Here is an 18,919-nt window from a genome sequence, read left to right as displayed (position 1 = left end):
CTATCTGTTTTACAATTGGTAGTGTATATATGTCCATGCCACTCTCTCACTTCTTCCCAGTTTACCCTTCCCCACCCCATGTCCTCAAGTCCATTCTCTATGTCTGCATCTTTATTCCTGTCCTGCCCCTAGGTTCTTCAGAACCTTTTATTTTCAATTCCATATATATGTGTTAGCATACGGTATTTGTTTTTCTCTTTCTGACTTACTTCACTCTGTATGACAGACTCTAGGTCCATCCACCTCATTACAAATAACTCAGTTTCATTTCTTTTTATGGCTGAATAATATTCCATTGTATATATGTGCCACATCTTCTTTATCCATTTATCTGTTGATGGACTCTTAGGTTGCTTCCATGTCCTGGCTATTGTAACTAGAACTGCAATGAATATTGGGGTGCATGTGTCTTTTTGAATTATGGTTTTCTCAGGGTATATGCCCAGTAGTGGTGTTGCTGGCTCGTATGGTAGTCCTATTTTTAGTTTTTTAAGGAACGTCCATACTGTTCTCCATAGTGGCTGTATCAGTTAACATTCCCACCAGCAGTGCAAGAGGGTTCCCTTTTCTCCACACCCTCTCCAGCATTTATTGTTTGTAGATTTTTTATTTTATTTTTTATTTTTTGGCGGTACGCGGGCCTCTCACTGTTGCGGCCCCTCCCGTTGCGGAGCACAGGCTCCGGACGCGCAGGCTCAGCGGCCATGGTTCATGGGCCCAGCCGCTCCGCGGTATGTGGGATCCTCCCAGACCGGGGCACGAACCCGCGTCTCCTGCATCGGCAGGCGGACTCTCAACCACTGCGCCACCAGGGGAGCCCTGTAGATTTTTTGATGATGGCCATTCTGACTGGTGTGAGGTGATACCTCATTGTAGTTTTGATTTGCATTTCTCTAATGATCAGTGATGTTGAGAATCCTTTCATGTGTTTGATGGAAATCTGTATATCTTCTTTGGAGAAATATCTATTTAGATCTTCTGCCCATTTTTTGGATTGGGTTGTTTGTTTTTCTGATATTGAGCTGCATGAGCTGCTTGTATATTTTGGAGATTAATCCTTTGTCAATTGCTTCATTTGCAAATATTTTCTCCCATTCTGAGGGTTGTCTTTTGGTCTTGTTTATGGTTTCCTTTGCTGTGCAAAAGCTTTTAAGTTTCATTAGGTCCCATTTGTTTATTCTTGTTTTTATTTCCCTTTCTCTAGGAGGTGGGTCAAAAAGGACCTTGCTGTGATTTATGTCATAGAATGTTCTAAGGTATGTTTCCTTATTCATTTTCATTTTGGTTGATCTGTCCATTGGTGAAAGTGGGGTTTTAAAGTCCCCTACTGTGACTGTGTTACTGTCGATTTCTCCTTTTATGGCTATTAGCATTTACCTTATGCATTGAGGTGTTCCTATGTTGGGTGCATAAATATTTACAATTGTTATATCTTCTTCTTGGATTGATCCCTTGATCATTATGTAGTGTCCTCCTTTGTCTCTTGTAATAGTCTTTAAAGTCTATTTTGTCTGATATGAGAATTGCTGCTTCAGATTTCGTTTGATTTCCATTTGCATGGAATATCTTTTTCCATCCCCTTACTTTCAGTCTGTATGTGTCCCTAGGTCTGAAGTGGGTCCTTTGTAGACAGCATATGTACGGGTCTTGTTTTTGTATCCATTCAGCCAGTGTATATCTTTTGGATGGAGCATTTAATCCATTTACATTTAAGGTAATTATCAATATGTATGTTCCTACTACTAGTTTCTTAATTGTTTTGGGTTTGTTTTTGTAGGTGTTTTCCTTCTCTGTGTTCCCTGCCTAGAGAAGTTCCTTTAGCATTTGTTGTAAAGCTGGTTTGGGTGGTGCTGAATTCTCTTAAATTTTGCTTGTCTGTAAAGGTTTTAATTACTCCATCGAATCTGAATGAGATCCTTGCTGCGTAGAGTAATCTTGGTTTTAGATATTTCCCTTTTATCACTTTAAATATGTCCTGCTCCTCCCTTCTGGCTTGCAGAGTTTCTGCTGAAAGATCAGCTGTTAACCTTATGGGGATTCCCTTGTGTGTTATTTGTTGCTTTTCCCTTGCTGCTTTTAATATTTTTTCTTTTTATTTAATTTTTGATAGTTTGATTACTATGTGTCTTGGCATGTTTTTCCTTGGATTTATCCTGTATGGAACTCTCTGCGCTTCCTGGACTTGATTGACTATTTTCTTTCCCGTATTAGAGAAGTTTTCAACTATAATCTCTTCAAATAATTTCTCAGTCCCTTTCTTTTTCTCTTCTTCTGTGACCCCTGTAATTCGAATGTTGGTGCATTTAATGTTATCTCAGAGGTCTCTGAGATTGTCCTAAATTCTTTTCATTCTTTTTTCCTTATTCTGCTCTGCAGTAGTTATTTCCACTATTTTATCTTCCAGGTTACTTATCGTTCTTCTGCCTCAGTTATTCTGCTATTGATTCCTTCTAGAGAATTTTTAATTTCATTTATTGTGTTGTTCATCATTGTTTGTTTGCTCTTTATTTCTTCTTGGTCCTTGTTAAACGTTTCTTGTATTTTCTCCATTCTATTTCCAAGATTTTGGATCATCTTTACTACCATTACTATGAATTCTTTTTCAGGTAGACTGCCTATTTCCTCTTCATTTGTTAGGTCTGGTGGGTTTTTACCTTGCTCCTTCATCTCCTGCGTATTTCTCTGTCTTCTCATTTTGCTTAACTTACTGTGTTTGGGGTCTCCTTTTCACAGGCAGCAGGTTTGTAGTTCCTGTTGTTTTTGGTGTCTACCCCCAGTGGCTAAGGTTGGTTCAGTGGGTTGTGTAGGCTTCCTGGTGGAGGGGACTGGTGCCTGTGTTTTGGTGGGTGAGGCTGGATCTTGTCTTTCTGCTAGGCAGGACCAAGTCCTGTGGTGTGTTTTGGAGTGTCTGTGACCTTATTATGATTTTAGGAAGCCTCTCTGCTAATAGGTGGGGTTGTATTCCTGTCTTGCTAGTTGTTTGGCATGGGGTATCCAGCACTGGAGCTTGCTGGTCGTTGAGTGGAGCTGGGTCTTAACGTTGAGACGGAGATCTCTGGGAGAGCTCTTGCAGATTGATATTACATGGGGCCTATTAGGGGGTCTCTGGTGGTCCAATGTCCTGAACTCAGCTCTCCCACCTCAGGGGCTCAGTCCTGACACCCGGCTGGAGCACCAAGACCCTGTCAGCCAACGGTAGTTCTGTGATCTTGGACCAGGCAGTTAACTTCTCTGTGCCTCAGATTTCCTTTTGTGCAGCACCTCCTCGCCCCACAGGCCCAGTCAGGTGTGAGGAAAGGGTTGTCACTCACAGGCTGTGCAGGGAGGAAGCCCGTGAGGCTGCTCAGGACGCTGGTACAGGACCTAACTGCGCATGCCTATAATCATTTTTTAATTTCTTTCCAATATGGGCATCAGGGAGAAAGGACACCGAGTGGTAGAAAAGAAGTGATACAGAGCTAGTGATGGGTTGGGCCTTGGGGAATCCCTGGAGTCCAACATTGCAAGACACCAGTCTTAATTAACAGAAAAGTGAATTATACACAGTCATACACACAGTTTAGTTACATCTTCTTTTCCTTTGTTAAGTTAAAAAATACTGGACATGAGTATATGTGTGTGGGGAAGTGATGGTAGTGACAAAGTGGGCTGGAAGGGGCAATGGTAGATGATGGTCTTATATTGCCTTTTTTGACCTCAACAGTCTTCTGGGCTGGTAGTTAGTCTTTTAACTCACAGCTGTGTTTTGCTAGTTGGTTGATGTGCCAGGTATCATTTTTGTAAGTGAAAAACAAAATGAAAAATAAAATGCAGCATACCTGTTTTGTATCCTTTAAAGATATAGTGATGACTTTTTAAATATAATGTTGCCCTAGGGCTCTGCATGGTCCTGAAAGTCTGCTATGTTCAAGACGTGTATAAAGCCCAAAGGCAATATTGCATGATTAAAGAAAAGATTTTTTGCCAAGGCAATAAACATATTGATGCTTTAGTGTCCTTCATATTATCAATCCTTTGTATTAACATCCTTTCCTTCACCTCCTCTCTTTACCACCTGTGATACAGGTTTTGAATCACTACTCCCGAGGTGATTTTTTGTGATTTAGTGATAGTGTATCTTTGGTAATTTTTTCCACCTCTCTCTTTAATTGTTCATTCTTTCAATTTTTGAGTCTCCCTTTTTTCTACTAAAACAACCATTTTCCCAAGGTCTATTGAAGAGAAAGATTATCTTGTTACCAAATTAGCAATAAAGTGCTAGTAATTTTAGGAAACTTTGCACTTAAAGGAGGAAGTGTAAACAACTTTTTTTTTTTTTTTTTTTTTTCCGGTACGCGGGCCTCTCAGTGCTGTGGCCTCTCCCATTGCGGAGCACAGGCTCCGGACGCGCAGGCTCAGCGGCCATGGCTCATGGGCCTAGCCGCTCCGCGGCATGTGGGATCTTCCCGGACCGGAGCATGAACCCCTGTCCCCTGCATCGGCAGGCAGACTCTCAACCACTGCGCCACCAGGATAGCCCAATGTAAACAACTTTTGAATAAGGGAATTTTCTTGATCAATCAGTAGGTTTCGCAGATGAGGAAGTGGGCTAAAAACTGGTCAGGAATTAACCCAGTTAGTAAAGGATACAGGTGAGATTTGTCTTCCTCCAAAATCTGATCTAATTTTACTGCCTAGCAATGCTGAACACAAAGGAAAGAATTTCTTATAGAGGGAATTCCTAATAATGAGAATTGTGAAACTTTAAAGGATAGGGTTGTGAGGTCTTGCAAAGAACTCTCAGACCTCATTGTATTTATTTTGCTCAAGGAAAACCTTACTGCCCAGAACGAACTTTGGTAAAAAGTAAACCCTTCTTTCTTCTCTTTGTTAGGGTAGGCTCGTTCAGGGAAAAAAAAAAAAAAGGTAGCAGTGAGTGGGAAGTAGAGCAACATCAGTTCTGTGCTGTCCTAAGCTCTTCAGTTTCTCCCTGCACACAGGTACAGATCTATGTTTACCACAGCCTGGAGAGAGTATGTCTGGTCATGCTCAGATGGGAGAGCATAAAATAATCTACCATTTATCTCTCTGAGGGTTGTAGAATCACTCTTAACCTGCCCACTAATATGGTTAGGGCCCAGTAGGGATGAGTGGTGGGGATGAAGCTATGTGTACAATGCTTAAGATGGGAAGTCTGGTATCAGTCAGACCCAAGTTTGAGGCCTAACTTTGCCATTTATCAACTATGGAACTTCAGGCAAGTTAATTACCATCTTCACTCAAGAGATGAGAATAGCATCAGGGCCTACCTACCTCCTGGGCTTGATGGGTGGATCAAATGAGATAGTGAACATAGTATGTCTAACATTTATTGAACACTTCCTCTAGGAAGAGTTCAATAAATGTAAGCAAATTTTAAAATGCTAATTTAAATAACTCCTGTATGAGTTCTATGTAATTGTCCTTTCTGTCATTGCACTAATGGTGTGGTCTGCTACTAAATGATATGCCCTGATGAAAGAGAGAAAAGAAGAAGGGATATGTGTGGGGGAGAGAAGGGTAAACCTGGCTAAATAGCCCACAGATGCTAATATAACCCGAAGCTTCGGAAAAGCCCTGGATATCCTTCTCTCAGAACATAACCTGTGAAACAAGTCCTGCTCAGCTCTGCTCTAGGAAGGCAAATGTGCCATTTCCTACAGTCCTGGCTGTGTGCTTTGTTGCAGGGTTAGCCTGGCCCCCACTTTGCTTGTCTTTGCAGGGCTTTCATTGTGTGATTCATAACTCAATATGAACCACAGATGAGGGAGGAGTGAACAGGGGAATTTTCTTTCATGTGACATAAAGTAACTGGGATCAGGGCTTTTCTACAGGAGCATTAATTACCCTTGTCAGTCTAACCAAGAACAAATTTTACTTCAACCAAAGATCATGCTATTTCATTGGCATACAGTGAATGTGCTATGAAAGCTTTGCCATTTATCCATGAGTATAATACATTTAGAGTCTCTTGTGATTTATGATTTTCCCCCTTTCTGTTTAAACTAATATGGAATCTATTAATAATAAGCACCCAATTCCAGAATGTGAGACAGAAGGAAGTTTATTGGTGACAAGACCAGGTTAGCAGTGTGAAAGTTAAGTTTTTTCAGACTTCTCAGTTCATTACTTCTCTTACCCTTTTTTCTTCACCTGTTTTTCCCTTTATTGATTGTGGAAACTAATTGAGTATTAGAATTAGAAAGAGCCCAAGAGATCATCTAATCTATATTAAGGAAAAATTGCAAAAGACTAAAATTTGATGAGCACCCTGTTTGATGCTTATCTTTGATAAGCATACTTTACAACTCTGCCAGATAAAAGTTAATTTATAAAAAACTGATAGCAATGCAAATAATACCTATTTATAGAAATGCATCTGGTAGAGTGCAGTTAATTATCACTCTATGGATATAGATCAGTTTTACTAGTTTTACATTTGTAAGTTCAGCATTCCTTACCGACTACAATTGTGTGGCACTTTGCATTCTCTTTTGAACCAGTTGTAATATCTTCTTGGGTCCTTCATCAAAATCTTGGACATGTGTTCATTTTATATATGTGCGAGTAACATGATTTTGTCTTTTTAAAAAATGATGCTTTAACACTCCAGATGATGAAAGAAAAAAAGAGAAAGGGAATTACACAAACTTTTTGTCATTGTTTGACTCAAATTCATGTCTCCTGACCTTGATTCCAGAAACTGAAATTTATACCATGAACTCTTCCCCAATCTACTTGCCTATATTCTATACTTCCTCACATTTTCTTGGTCCTTCAAAATCAGACCATGTCTCCAAAGTACAATTAATTGATAGCTTCAATATCTACTTGGTACATATGTATCATTTCCCCCCAATCAGATGTGTAGAAATTACTTTGCAAAAGGTGATGAAGATGCTAACTATGGTATATGCTCTGAGGAGCTACTGAGATCATCTCTGCTTCCTTCTCCACACCCCTTTCCCTGACTACTCAAAATGCATCTCCTCATCTGACTCTCACTGACACTTGGGTGAGTACTAACACAGCATCATTTATTTTAACAAGGAAGTGATCCTAAATAAAACACAAATATACCTGGAGGAGTAAATATAGTATTTAATACAGATGAGTTCATTGAATTATTTCCAGTTTGAACTCTAGATGAAGGATGGTTGATAAAAAGAAGACTGGTTTAAAGGATGTGGACATTTAGTGTTTTGGGGGAGAGGCTTATTCTGTCACACTCATCATCTTATGATATCTGTTTATATAGTTTTGGTATTTGAAAGAACTGGTTCTACTCTTATGTCGCTTGACTCCTTAATCATTGTGCCTCTACTTTCCATGTACTTCTCCCTTCACACAGGCTAAACTTAGTGGTGAGAGGTTTCCTAAGACTGAAGGTGATGACTTTTGGAACCTCTGAAATTTATATCTGAGAATTTCAAATTAGTTTTCGAAGTCATATTTTTCTACAGCTCTCAGGGGTTATACATTTTATACCTTTCTCTCTTTTAACCTATTCAGCATTAACACTTTCTTAAACTGATCTGTTTAACTCTGGTGCCCAGTCTTCTCCTATAAGCTTTCCTGATAGGCCTCACGATAATACGTTATCATTCCCTTAGACCCCAGGTTTTTATCTAGTCATTGAGACAGATATCTACCAGGTTACTTAAACTCAGTTATAATCGTCTCTATTCATACATGGGCAAATATTAATGAAGCTTCACATAATATGGTATTATACAACATACTACAGAGGTACTTAATTTGTACAGACACTTGCTCTCTGGATATTCTTAAACTCTAGTGAATATCTACTTTTCTATGTCTCAGGGGCATCCTTAAATTTCTTAATTAACTTCCTTCCACCTCTTCTTTCTTCCTTCCTTTTTCTTTTTTTCCTTTTCTCCCTCCTTTCTTCCTTCCTTCATTCCCTCACTAAGTACTTACTAAGTTCCCAATATGTGTCCAGCACTTTGCTAGGCACCATGGAATATGCTATATCATGTGAATTAAACATTTTTTAGGTCAAAGTTTTAGAGGTTATATGACCTTAGAATGTACAAAAAGCCCATTTTTGCCTGGAGATGATTTTTGTTTGTTTTTGTAGGGAGACATAAATATTGTTTGAAATTTCTACCATTTAGAAAATTTAGACAGAAAGGCCAACTTTAGGTTGGGTCATGACAAAATGTAATTTTTCAGCATGGTTAATGAGCACTTTTTTTGGTATATATTTTTAAAATATCAATGACTATGAAGATAGTAATAGTTATATACATTCTGAACATTTTCTATGTCAGTCCTCAATAAGGCATTTTATATATGGTTGGCATGATCAAACTTATCCTGGGACCCAGAGATAACGTCCTTAACTAGGCAAAGGAAGTCATATGCATTGATAGAAGCAAGAAATTCAATTGGACAGGCACTTCTAAGTGATTATCTTCTAGAATTGAGAAAGAACCTCTAAAATTGATATTTAGATAAGATGTTTTTCAAGCCAAGGCTCAAACTGACCAATATCAGCTCTATTGAACTCTTACTTTTCCTTTTCCTTCTTTATTCTGGATAATTCAACAGTACTTCAAAATTAACCTTTGGAAAACCTTCCTTGAATTTTATGTTTGTGTGAAATTCCCCTTTATTAAACTGTTTCATGTGATAAGATGTAAGAATAAGTCCTGCTGGATATGGAGAAATTGGAACCCTCACACATTGCTGGTGGGAGTGTAAAATAGTGCACTTGGAAAACAGTTTTGGCAGCTCCTTAAAATGTTAAACATAGATTTACCATATGACTCAGCAATTCCACTCCTAAGTCTAAGCCCAGAGAAGAGAAAACATATGTTCACACAAAACTCTTGTACATGAATGTTCATAGCAGCATTATTTATGATAGCCCAAAAGTAGAAACAACCCAAATATCCATCGACTGATGAATGGATACATAAAATGGAGTATATTCATGTAAGGGAATATTTTAACAATGAAAATGGAATGAATATTTGGTATGCTACTATATGAATACACCTTGAAAATATTGTACAAAGTGAAAGAAGCCAGTCACAAAAGACTGCATATTGTGTGATTCCATTTATATGAAATTTCCCAAAGAGGCAAATCCATAGAAAGAGAAAATAAATTAGTGGTTGCCCAGGGCTGGGGTTGAGGGTAAATGGGTGATTGCTAATGGGTAAGAAGTTTCTTTGGGAAGTAATGAAAATGTTCTGGAATTAGATTGTGGTGATGGCTACACAATTCTGTAAATATATTAAAGCTACTAGAATTGTGTATACTTTAAATGTTTAAATGGTGAATTTTATGGTATGTGAGTTACATATCAATAGAGCTGTTAAAAAAAAATACCTTTCAGGAAAATATGCTTAAATGTAAAAAAAAATCCTATAGTACATGGATTTCCTTCTGTACCAGAGCCAAGAATAGTACCATATATGTGAGGAAACTGAATAAATATTATTGATCTGGCCAGCTGGAAGTTTAAATTTGAGCTCTTGCCAAATTCTAGGTGGTTATTTCAAGGAAAGATTGGGAGATTCAGTAAGGGCTGTGGAGAACCACTAACAGTTACTGGCTGTGACTGCTGGCTTTTGTTTTCTATTCCTTGAGAAATGACAGTAATGATGTCCCACAGTGGGGCATGGTGTGTGTGTGTGTGTCTGTGTGCGAGAAAGAGAGAGAGCCTGACACATAAGGGTACATTATTTTTTTATTACTGGTGTTATCATTACCTTTATCTAGGAGAGCACAGCTTCAGTGCCAGATGTCACATTTGGGACTTGTGTTTAGGGTAGGGAATATGTTAAAATAGCCACAGAGACACTTGGCCTTCAGCTCTCCTGTATTTAAAAATTTTTCTTCTTTGTCTCAGCAAATTATTACTTTAGTGAAATGAATTTTTTCTTTCTGAATTTTCAAAGTGTAAGTTTTTACACTACAGTACTTGGCTATGAAAGGATTTTTTTAAGAACACCTTTTTTGAAAAATTGAGGGCTACTGAGGTGAAGTACAAAATTAATTGAAAGCTGTGTGAATTTAAAAGCAACTGAATTTAGTTATTTTTAAGAGTGAAAGAATCATCAGTTTAAATGCAAAGAACAAGGCTCTAATTAGATAATGCAATGAATGGCAAAAATATCCTTCTGAGATGAAGAGACTTTAGGGACTCAGTGAAGTAGCCAGGTGTAAAAGGAGAGAGAATTCGAGGTTAAAAATTATAGAGAGAAAGGCAGAGAATAACACCAGTGCTGCCCAACGTGCTGTGTTAAAAAGCTAGCACATTTAATAAAACTGCTAATTAGTTTAAAGCTTAAAAAGCACAAATATTTGAAGTATATATGGATTTTAAAACTCTATTGTTTTTCAAAGAGAAATCAAACCTTTATTCAAGAATGTAGTAGGTGTTGTTACCATATTTTTAGAACACAACTGTGGACACAAGTGGAATTATTGTATGTTTTCTACATCAAAAGTCTAAATAATTCTCTATTTTAAAATTCTAAGATAGACATATTTTCATATTATAATATTCCTGAAGTTTAAAAAAGTTGTATTGAGAAATGGTAGAATATTCTTTTTTCTTTTTTCCTTGTTTTCTGAAAAGCTGCTATCAAAATAAGGGTGCTATTCAGTGGCATCAGAGAATTAAGAAAACTGGTAAATGTAGTGTTACATTATGGCTACAAAATGGAAGTTCCCATAATTAAGCTAGACTTCATTAGACTAAGAAGTGTACTAGAAATATGGACCGTTACAAGTCAGGAAACTAAATTGTGTTACCACCTGTGGTGGCACGTTGGGGTGTGTTTAATTGCAAAACACTGGGATGTATTTAACATCCATTCACATTCTGAATCATATAGAATTGTGTTGTCTAATATTTGTGGCTATTTACATTAATTGCAATTAAATAAAATTAAACATGTAGTTCCTCAGTCACATCAGCCATGTAGGGCTAGTGGTTACTGTATTTTACAGTGCAAATACAGAATATTTATATCATCTCAGAAGGCTCTGTTGGATAGTGCTAACATACAAAGCTACCAAAAAGATTTGTTTTTGCTAATGGACTGACTTTATATCTAAGTTGATTGGTTTAGGTTACTAATAAGGCAGAATTTTGACAGCAGCCTTGGGCTTTAATTTCACATAGAATTTTCTCTTCAGTGGCCATAGAAATGTCCTTTAAGCATATCCAGAAGCATCATCGACATGTTAATAGACTGGGTGAGAGAGTATAAAATAATCATTCAATCATTCATTCATTCAGCAAATACTCATTGAGCACCTACTATGTTCTGGGCTTATGTTCACTCATGATAGATCACATGGTACGAAAAGGAAGACACTGTCCTTGGCCTAAAGAAATTGTATCATAGCAGACCGAATTAAGTCAGGGCTTAATTATGGGGCTAACAATAGAAGTGGAGTCTGTGGAAACACCGTGAAAGGAATTGGGTACCAAAGGGAAATAGTTGCAAGTCCTACTTTATTTTTTTTTAAAGCGGTTTGTGACACTTAAAAGGAAGGTGGGTTCCCTGGCAATAAGGGAGAAGAATTGCATGGAATACTTCTCTTTTATCCCCCACAGAATCCAGCATAATCCTAAATTCATAATAGATGGTCAGTATATCAACTGAATAATTTAGCAAGTACCAATCACTTAACTGTTTTTAGATCTTTAGAGGAGTTTTCTTAAAATAGCTATCTGTTTTAAAAAGCAATTAAAAAAGAAAAAGACAACCAACCAACCAAAGGAGGAACATGTCAGGATGACTCCTAGAAGTGCAGGGTGGTTATGTGAGCAGAAGTTAAGGCAAACATAACTTTCTTAAATTTCAATGTATTTTTAATTTACCCTTATTTAATATCAACCAAAAGGGCCTTATAGAGATCAACTACAGAGGTTCATTTTTTTTTCCTGATAATTTATGATAAACTATAGATGATTGACAGGGACTATAATAAGCAGTCTGAGCACTACTTACTGGGTTGGAAGTAGTGTGGACTTGGTAATATTGAAACCCTGCTAAAAAAAAAAAGAGTCAGGAACCAGGAAGATGTGTGTAGATGAACAGTTGTGGTGAACAGTAGGGTGGGCATCAGCTCTCCTGAAAATATTTATGGATTGGGCAGTTCCAAACAATCATTTTATTCTCATAGTTACCACCAGATGGGTTGCCCAGTTCCTCCTACTCTGTATTAAACAACATGTCTAATAAATATTCAACACTTAGCACATGCAAACTGTACTTGTTGAGCCTCCCTAACAGCCACTAATGAGGACATTAGCTTTCAATTAACTGTGTAAAGCTTTGGGTTTGGACTAGAACATTCATTCAGCACAGGCATTAATTTGTAGATCGTTATAGGACATTAGTTGGTTGCTAGACAACCACATGTCCCAGCAGATTTTAGGCTGACCTCCAATGATAAGCAAGGATTTCAACGCTTAAATTGTGTCTTATTGTCTCTTCCACCTGGACTAGTCTAACAATTCTTCAAGTCTTACCAGGCAAAGATTTAGGGGAAGCAGCTGCTAAGTTCAAATGATGAAATAAAGTATGAAAAAGTAGAATATTTCTCTTGAATTCACAAGTAGAAATGTTAGTGTAGCTTGACACTGGTGACAATCTCAGCCAAACTGCTAAGAGGACTGCCACAGAGTATCAGGTATAATTTTACAGATTAATTTTAGTGTCTTCTTTGGATTTACTAGAGTTTCATGATTATTATACTACTATTTTAATAGAAATTTTCTATGGGAAATATGATTTACAAATATTTTCCATAGTTTTGTCTCATTATATACAAGTATTTTCCATATATATGCCTGTGATATAAAATGGAACCAATGTGAAAAGTAGAACATAAATATTACTTTGCAAAAGCAAATTGTTCTGGGCTTCCCTGGTGGTGTAGTGGTTAAAAGTCCGCCTGCCAATGCAGGGGACGCGGGTTCGTGCCCCGGTCTGGGAGGATCCCACATGCCGTGGAGTGGCTGGGCCCGTGAGCCATGGCTGCTGAGCCTGTGCTCCACAACAGGAGAGGCCACAGCAGTGAGAGGCCCGAGTACTGCAAAAAAAAAAAAAAAAAAGGAAATTGTTCTACCTCAATGACCTACTATTTAGTTGTGTTCTACAAGTAATCTTTAATAAGCAGATCTCCCAGATTGTGTAAAATGGCCACAAGACAGAGTTGACAAGTTGGAAAGGGGCAAATAAGTTGATTTGTATGTCTTACACATTTGAGTCAGGTTTGCAAATTTTGTGAGGCTTGTCTGTGGAGTGCTGGTCATGGTTGTGGCCTCTGGGATTATTCTACAGTTTACATTATATTCATTCCATGAAGCAGGATATAGGCCCTGTCTGTTCCTTCCCTGTCGTTAAAGGTTGAATCATATTTCTCCAAAATTCATATGTTGAAGTGTTAACCCCCTAGTATCTCAGAATGTGGCCTTATTTGAAAATAGGGTTGTTGCAGATGTAATTAGTTAAGATGATGTCATGCTGGAGTAGGGTGGAGCCCTAGTCCAATATGACTGGTGTCCTTATAAAAGGGGGAAATTTGGGTACAGATATGCACGCAGGGAGAACGTCATGTGAAGGCAGAGATCAGGGTGATGCTTCCCTAGGCCAAGGAACACCAAAGATTGCCAGAAAATCACCAGAGCAAGTTTAGAGGCATAGAACAGACTCTTTTCCATAGCCCTTGGAAGGAAGCAACTCTGCTGACACTTTGATCTTCATCTAGACTCCAGAACTGTCAGATGACAAATTTCTGTTGTTTAAGCCACCCAATTTTAGGTATTTTCTTGTGGCAGACCTAGTAAATTAATACACCTGTAGTAGTAAAGTAAGCAGATGTGTATTCATTTTCTGAGGTAGTCAGTTCTACCAAATATCCTGCACTGAGGTAAAGCTTCAGGCTACTGGCCATAGAACACTTTCAAAATGTAGAGGGGATAGAATCAATAGACTTAGATGCTGCTGCAAATTCATTTGTGTCCTCCATCAATAATACAGCCCTTGTGGCTGATCCATATCAACTTCATTCCAGCAAGTGATTTTCAATGATATCAAAAGTAGCCACCCACTGTATTCATTTTCAGAAGCATGTGTCAGCACTCCCTAAAACCCACACTGATCTCTTTCCAATAGCCTCCCCTGCTTTGAGGAAGCAGAGAAGGACCTGATAAAAGCCCAATTAAAAAGATTTTCCATTGACTGGGACACTTTTCTGGATATAACTGAAAGCATCTCATACATCTTCAGTCCATTAGTGTAAGCCACACCTGCCAGAGGCTCATCGGCAATTAAAAGTTACAAGACACTGAATGTCCCCAGTGAGTCCTGTAAGGTAAGAGATAAACACACTGAACTGAAAAAGTGCAGTGCATTATGATGCTCTTCACATTTGGTTCAAGGCCCTGATTGAGCTCTATGGCCATTAATATGAGTATTTCTATCTGGGACTGGTCTCCTTTGAAGCAGTTTCCTAAAACTGTTCATCACACATAGTAAGCACTTAGAAAAATCTATTGATAGAATCAATGAAGGGATAAATAAATAGAACTAATGCCCTAGAGGTGGGTTCTGGATTCACCCCTAAGCTCTACCTCTGTTTCTTTTCAAGAGCCCTTGACTGGGCATTAGCACTGTGTGATCACAATGTCTTACACACTCATAAAATAAAGTTCCTATATCTCCTTGCCACAGGCTTGTCCTATTGCTACACCTTTTATCTATTACTCAGCATCAAGTTGTACCTCATTCCTCAAAGTGTATCAAAATCCACCTAGCTCCAGTCCATTTGGCAGATATTACTGACCATGTGTTTACTCAGTTGTAAAAATAAGTTTTATACGTTGATCAAAATTTGGTGAACACATACGCTGCAGCACAGATTGAGGACAACTAATTTATTTGTTGGGATTTAGATTCATTTAATCTCCCCGAAGGACCCCTAGAACCCCTGCAGTTTATGTTATTAATTAACCACTCTAATTGTTGCCATATGTGTATCCAGATATCAGCATAAGCACACACACTCAGCATCATTCTCTACACTAAAGCAGCAGCAATGGAGACTAGTGTTCAGAATTCACAATGGAGATTCCCAGTGAAAGGGCTGTAGTGAATTAGCAGACATGTAAGGCCAGCAATTTTTGGCTGGTTATTCTACTAAGAAGGCTATGATTAGTCAAAATGCATCTGGCTATTTCCTCTCCTGATTTAGACAGCTGGATTCCTTATAATTCCCTTCTTTGACATCGTGAATGATAATGCCCTGTCATTTAAAGGACAGGGAGTGATATAGATTTATGGGAAGATAGAGGTCAAGTTCTGTTAGCCTTTGAACACAACAAAGATGGCACTGATGACCCATCATCAATGCATATGTTTACCCTTGTTTATCCAGTGGTCAGGATGGGTTTCTACTTATCTAGTTTACACATTCTCATTTGGTATATTTTTAAAACACACTTTGGATCTATAAGGCTCTAGCCTGAATTTGGACGATGGAAGAGGGCAGGCTTTGGCCTAGATTAAGGCCAACACAAGGTAATGATCAACCTCATGGCCTTGGCCTTATCAGCATGATGTTCTCATCTGAGAGAAGCAGAAAAGTGGAAAAACCATGGTTCTCAGAGTCAGACATACCTGGAGTGGTATGTCTTCTATTCACAAGCCAATTCTCATTGAAAACTTATTAAAACTCTCAGAAACGCAATTTCCTCTGATTTAAACTCAGGCTAGTAATAGTACCTTCCTCCCATATTTGTGTATTTGTGTGTGTGTGTGTGTGTGTGTGTGTGTGTGTGTATGTGTATGTGTATCATGACACAGCCTATGTTACATAGAATAATATATTGGAAAGTATCTGCCACAGTGCCTGGCACCAAGCAGGTGTTCAATTGCTAATTCCCTTTTCTTCTTTCTTTTTAACCAAACCAGGATGCTGGAAATGTTCTCTCTGACTCATAGCCCTGCTTGCAAAACACTGCCCCCTTTAGATCAGAAACACATAAACAAGTAAATATCTGATTTGGACAAATTCTTTTTAAATCAATAAAAATAAACTTCACCTTTCGGAGACCTTTAACTGCTCGACAATAAAGACCCAGTTGTTTTTTTCACCACTGCGTAATTGTTACAGTGTGATCTGGAAGAGAGGTGGGGACTTTGCCAAAATACAAATGTTGTAGATGCTTTGAGTGCATGAATAATGCATATCCAGTAACTACCTGTCTACTAGAAAAATGTCATTTTTAAGACCATGATTTTGGGGATAATCAGAAGATACAGGTTTTGATAATGAATAAACCTCTTCCCAATTCGATTGTATATCATGTTATAGTCCCTCTTACTCGATCTTGTACATTTTCTTTGTTAGCAAAATAGAGATCACTTCATACGTAGTAAGACATTGGCACAGGTGTTTGTCAAGAGAAGGAGCTTGTTTATGTCACTTTTGTCTGTATTTAGACAGAAGACCCTCAAGGATCTTGTGCTATTTTGTAATCTTTCCTCTTACTTGGTATAGTGCTGGCCACAAAGGAAGTAAATTCTCAGTGATTAGAACTGAATGAGTCAGAACACAGAATTATGGCCAAGAATAAAAGAGCAGGATGAGTCAGAGAGGAGTGAGAGGAGCCAGGGTTTGAATGGGGAAGTAGGAGGAAGAGAAAGGAGGGACTAATGTGTAGAGATAGCAACTGCTCTGGGGGTGGAAGCTGTTTGGAGAAGCAGACCTACTAGAATCCGACAATCCATGTCTGAAACATCAGCCAAAAAAATCCTATCTTATACTGTCCTGTGAAAATAGAGAAGGACCTAATTGTACATATGTGGCTCTTCATATTAGTCTCCTCACCTCCTTCTGGTATTGGCTCAAATATCAACTTACCAATTAGCTCTTCTCTGACAACCCCACCCCCCAATCTATTCTTGCATTCTTTATACCTTTCATTATGTTTATGTTTTTCTCCATAGCACTTATCATTATCCAACATACTATATATTACTTATATCTCCTTTATAATGTTGGCTCTATAACTGCAGGAATTTTCCCCCTACTGTTATATGTTTAGCATACAAAACAGTGTCTGACACCTAATAGAGGCTCAACATGTGTCGAGTAGGTAAAAGAATGACCTAATGAATGGATGGATAAATTGAGTGTCTACTGCATTCCTGCTACTGTGCTAAGTGGATACTGGGGACATAAAGACAATAAGGCAAGCTCCTTGCCCTCAAAGTGCGTGTAAAGGCAGACGATGAAAGTGATAGTCTCCAAAAATTATTATTCATGTCCTGAGCATTTTGGTAGAGGTAAGTGTGGGTTTCTCTGGGAACACAGAGAAAAGACCTCTAACCCTGGCTTTATTAGGAAACGAGAGGCTCCAGGAAGTGTTCCTTGAATGAGTGGTCTGAACTGGGACCTGGAGAACGGGTACAAGTTAGCTGGATTCTCAGGAAAGCAAAGGCCCTAATCAAGCAATATATGTCTTGAGTGTGTACAACTGTACTTTGAAAGGTTAAATACAGTGATCAATTATCCAAAACTATAACTGGTTTATGCATAATTCTGACCACGCAGACCTTAATCGTCAAGGAGAGACTGGCCATTAGAACTGTGATAGAATGATAGCTTCTGAAGCTGAGCATTAAAGATGAAGCCCTAGATTAGTCACCACAAAATAAGGCAGATGCCAAAAGGCAATAAGAAATCAAAGAAGGTAATAGGCATCCCATTTCCCTTCTTAGAGAATACATTAGGAATTTTTATACTTAAATGAAGAGATTATCTAATTCAGTTTGGATAGAGCAAACCTATACAAATTTTGATGTCCAATACCATAAAGATACCAGCTATGTAAGAAAAAAGAACATCAACTACTTTGAGCTCATGGTGTACTGGAGCCACCTATTCAGCTCACAAGAGCCAGTTCTTAAACTTTCAGAAATCCTGAGCCAGTTGTTAAACATCCATTACTAAATTATATAAACTTTCAATTAAATAAATTATATTAAAACAAAGACGGTAAGGACTCCAATCATGTTTTACTGCATTTTACTATTAGCTCTGCTCTTGAGCAGATTTATATTTATTATATCTATATGGTAGAAACACTTTGGAGTGAAGTGATGCACAATGTCTTCCCAAAACCCTGAATTCAGTGATGACGTGTTGGTAGCTAGAAGTCAGCCATGTTTGGAGTATTTACTGCATGGAAATTGGCACATATTAGGAATCATGTGCCCCCCCATCCAGAGAGCTAGTCATTAAACATTTTCTTGCACATCACTGCTTTGAACCTAGCGACCTAATAGCTTGATGGTCTGAGGGCTGAGTTTTCAGGTTCAGTCCACAGAGTAGACCTTTGTCATAACTACAGTTGTTCAATACCTTTTAAATGCTTTTCTTACATTTTGGTAATTTCCTGAGGTGTATTAGAGTCCAAAATGCCTCCCCCTCCTCCCTTGCCACTAGACACAGGTGTGTGACTTAAGAAGAGGGTGCTGCTTGGAATCTTTGCTGCTGGCAGGGTTGGTGGAGTGTGGGGGAGGGGTATGAAGCATCAGGGGCAGTAGTGGAGCTGCTCCTATGATGGCCTCTGGGTCTCCTAGGCTGTGAGAACTGTGCTGTCTGCTTGTGCCATGTGATGGGTAGATCACACATTCAAGGAACTGCACAAGTGACGTGGCTCTTATTCAGGGCTTATCAACCTCAGAACTGAGCCTCCGCCTGATTTTCTGGCTGTGTGTTTCTAGAGATCCTGTGATCTTCCTCTTTCATCAATTTATCTTCAGCTTGAAGTAACTAGAAGGTTTCTGAGGTTTCAAGCAAAGGACCCATTAATGTAGCAGCTTATTTTTATTTTAGT

The 18,919-nt window shown here is 38.4% G+C and overlaps 1 long non-coding RNA gene across 3 annotated transcripts in view; it reads left to right on the top strand.

Moving 5' to 3' along the window:
- LOC109547940 (uncharacterized) overlaps positions 1 to 18,919 on the top strand; it is a 201,526-nt gene that overhangs the window by 140,496 nt on the left and 42,111 nt on the right. For 2 of the 3 annotated variants that reach the window (XR_012331520.1, XR_012331519.1), the window contains exon 3: positions 1,205 to 1,256. The exons of the other annotated variant lie outside the window; for it this stretch is intronic. This is a non-coding gene — a long non-coding RNA (uncharacterized lncRNA). The remainder of the gene's footprint in view (positions 1 to 1,204; positions 1,257 to 18,919) is intronic. 3 annotated transcript variants of the gene reach the window in all.

The sequence above is a fragment of the Tursiops truncatus genome, chromosome 4 (genome assembly GCF_011762595.2).
Source record: "Tursiops truncatus isolate mTurTru1 chromosome 4, mTurTru1.mat.Y, whole genome shotgun sequence".
NCBI lineage: Eukaryota > Metazoa > Chordata > Mammalia > Artiodactyla > Delphinidae > Tursiops > Tursiops truncatus.
This window is presented reverse-complemented; position numbering and strand designations above follow the sequence as displayed.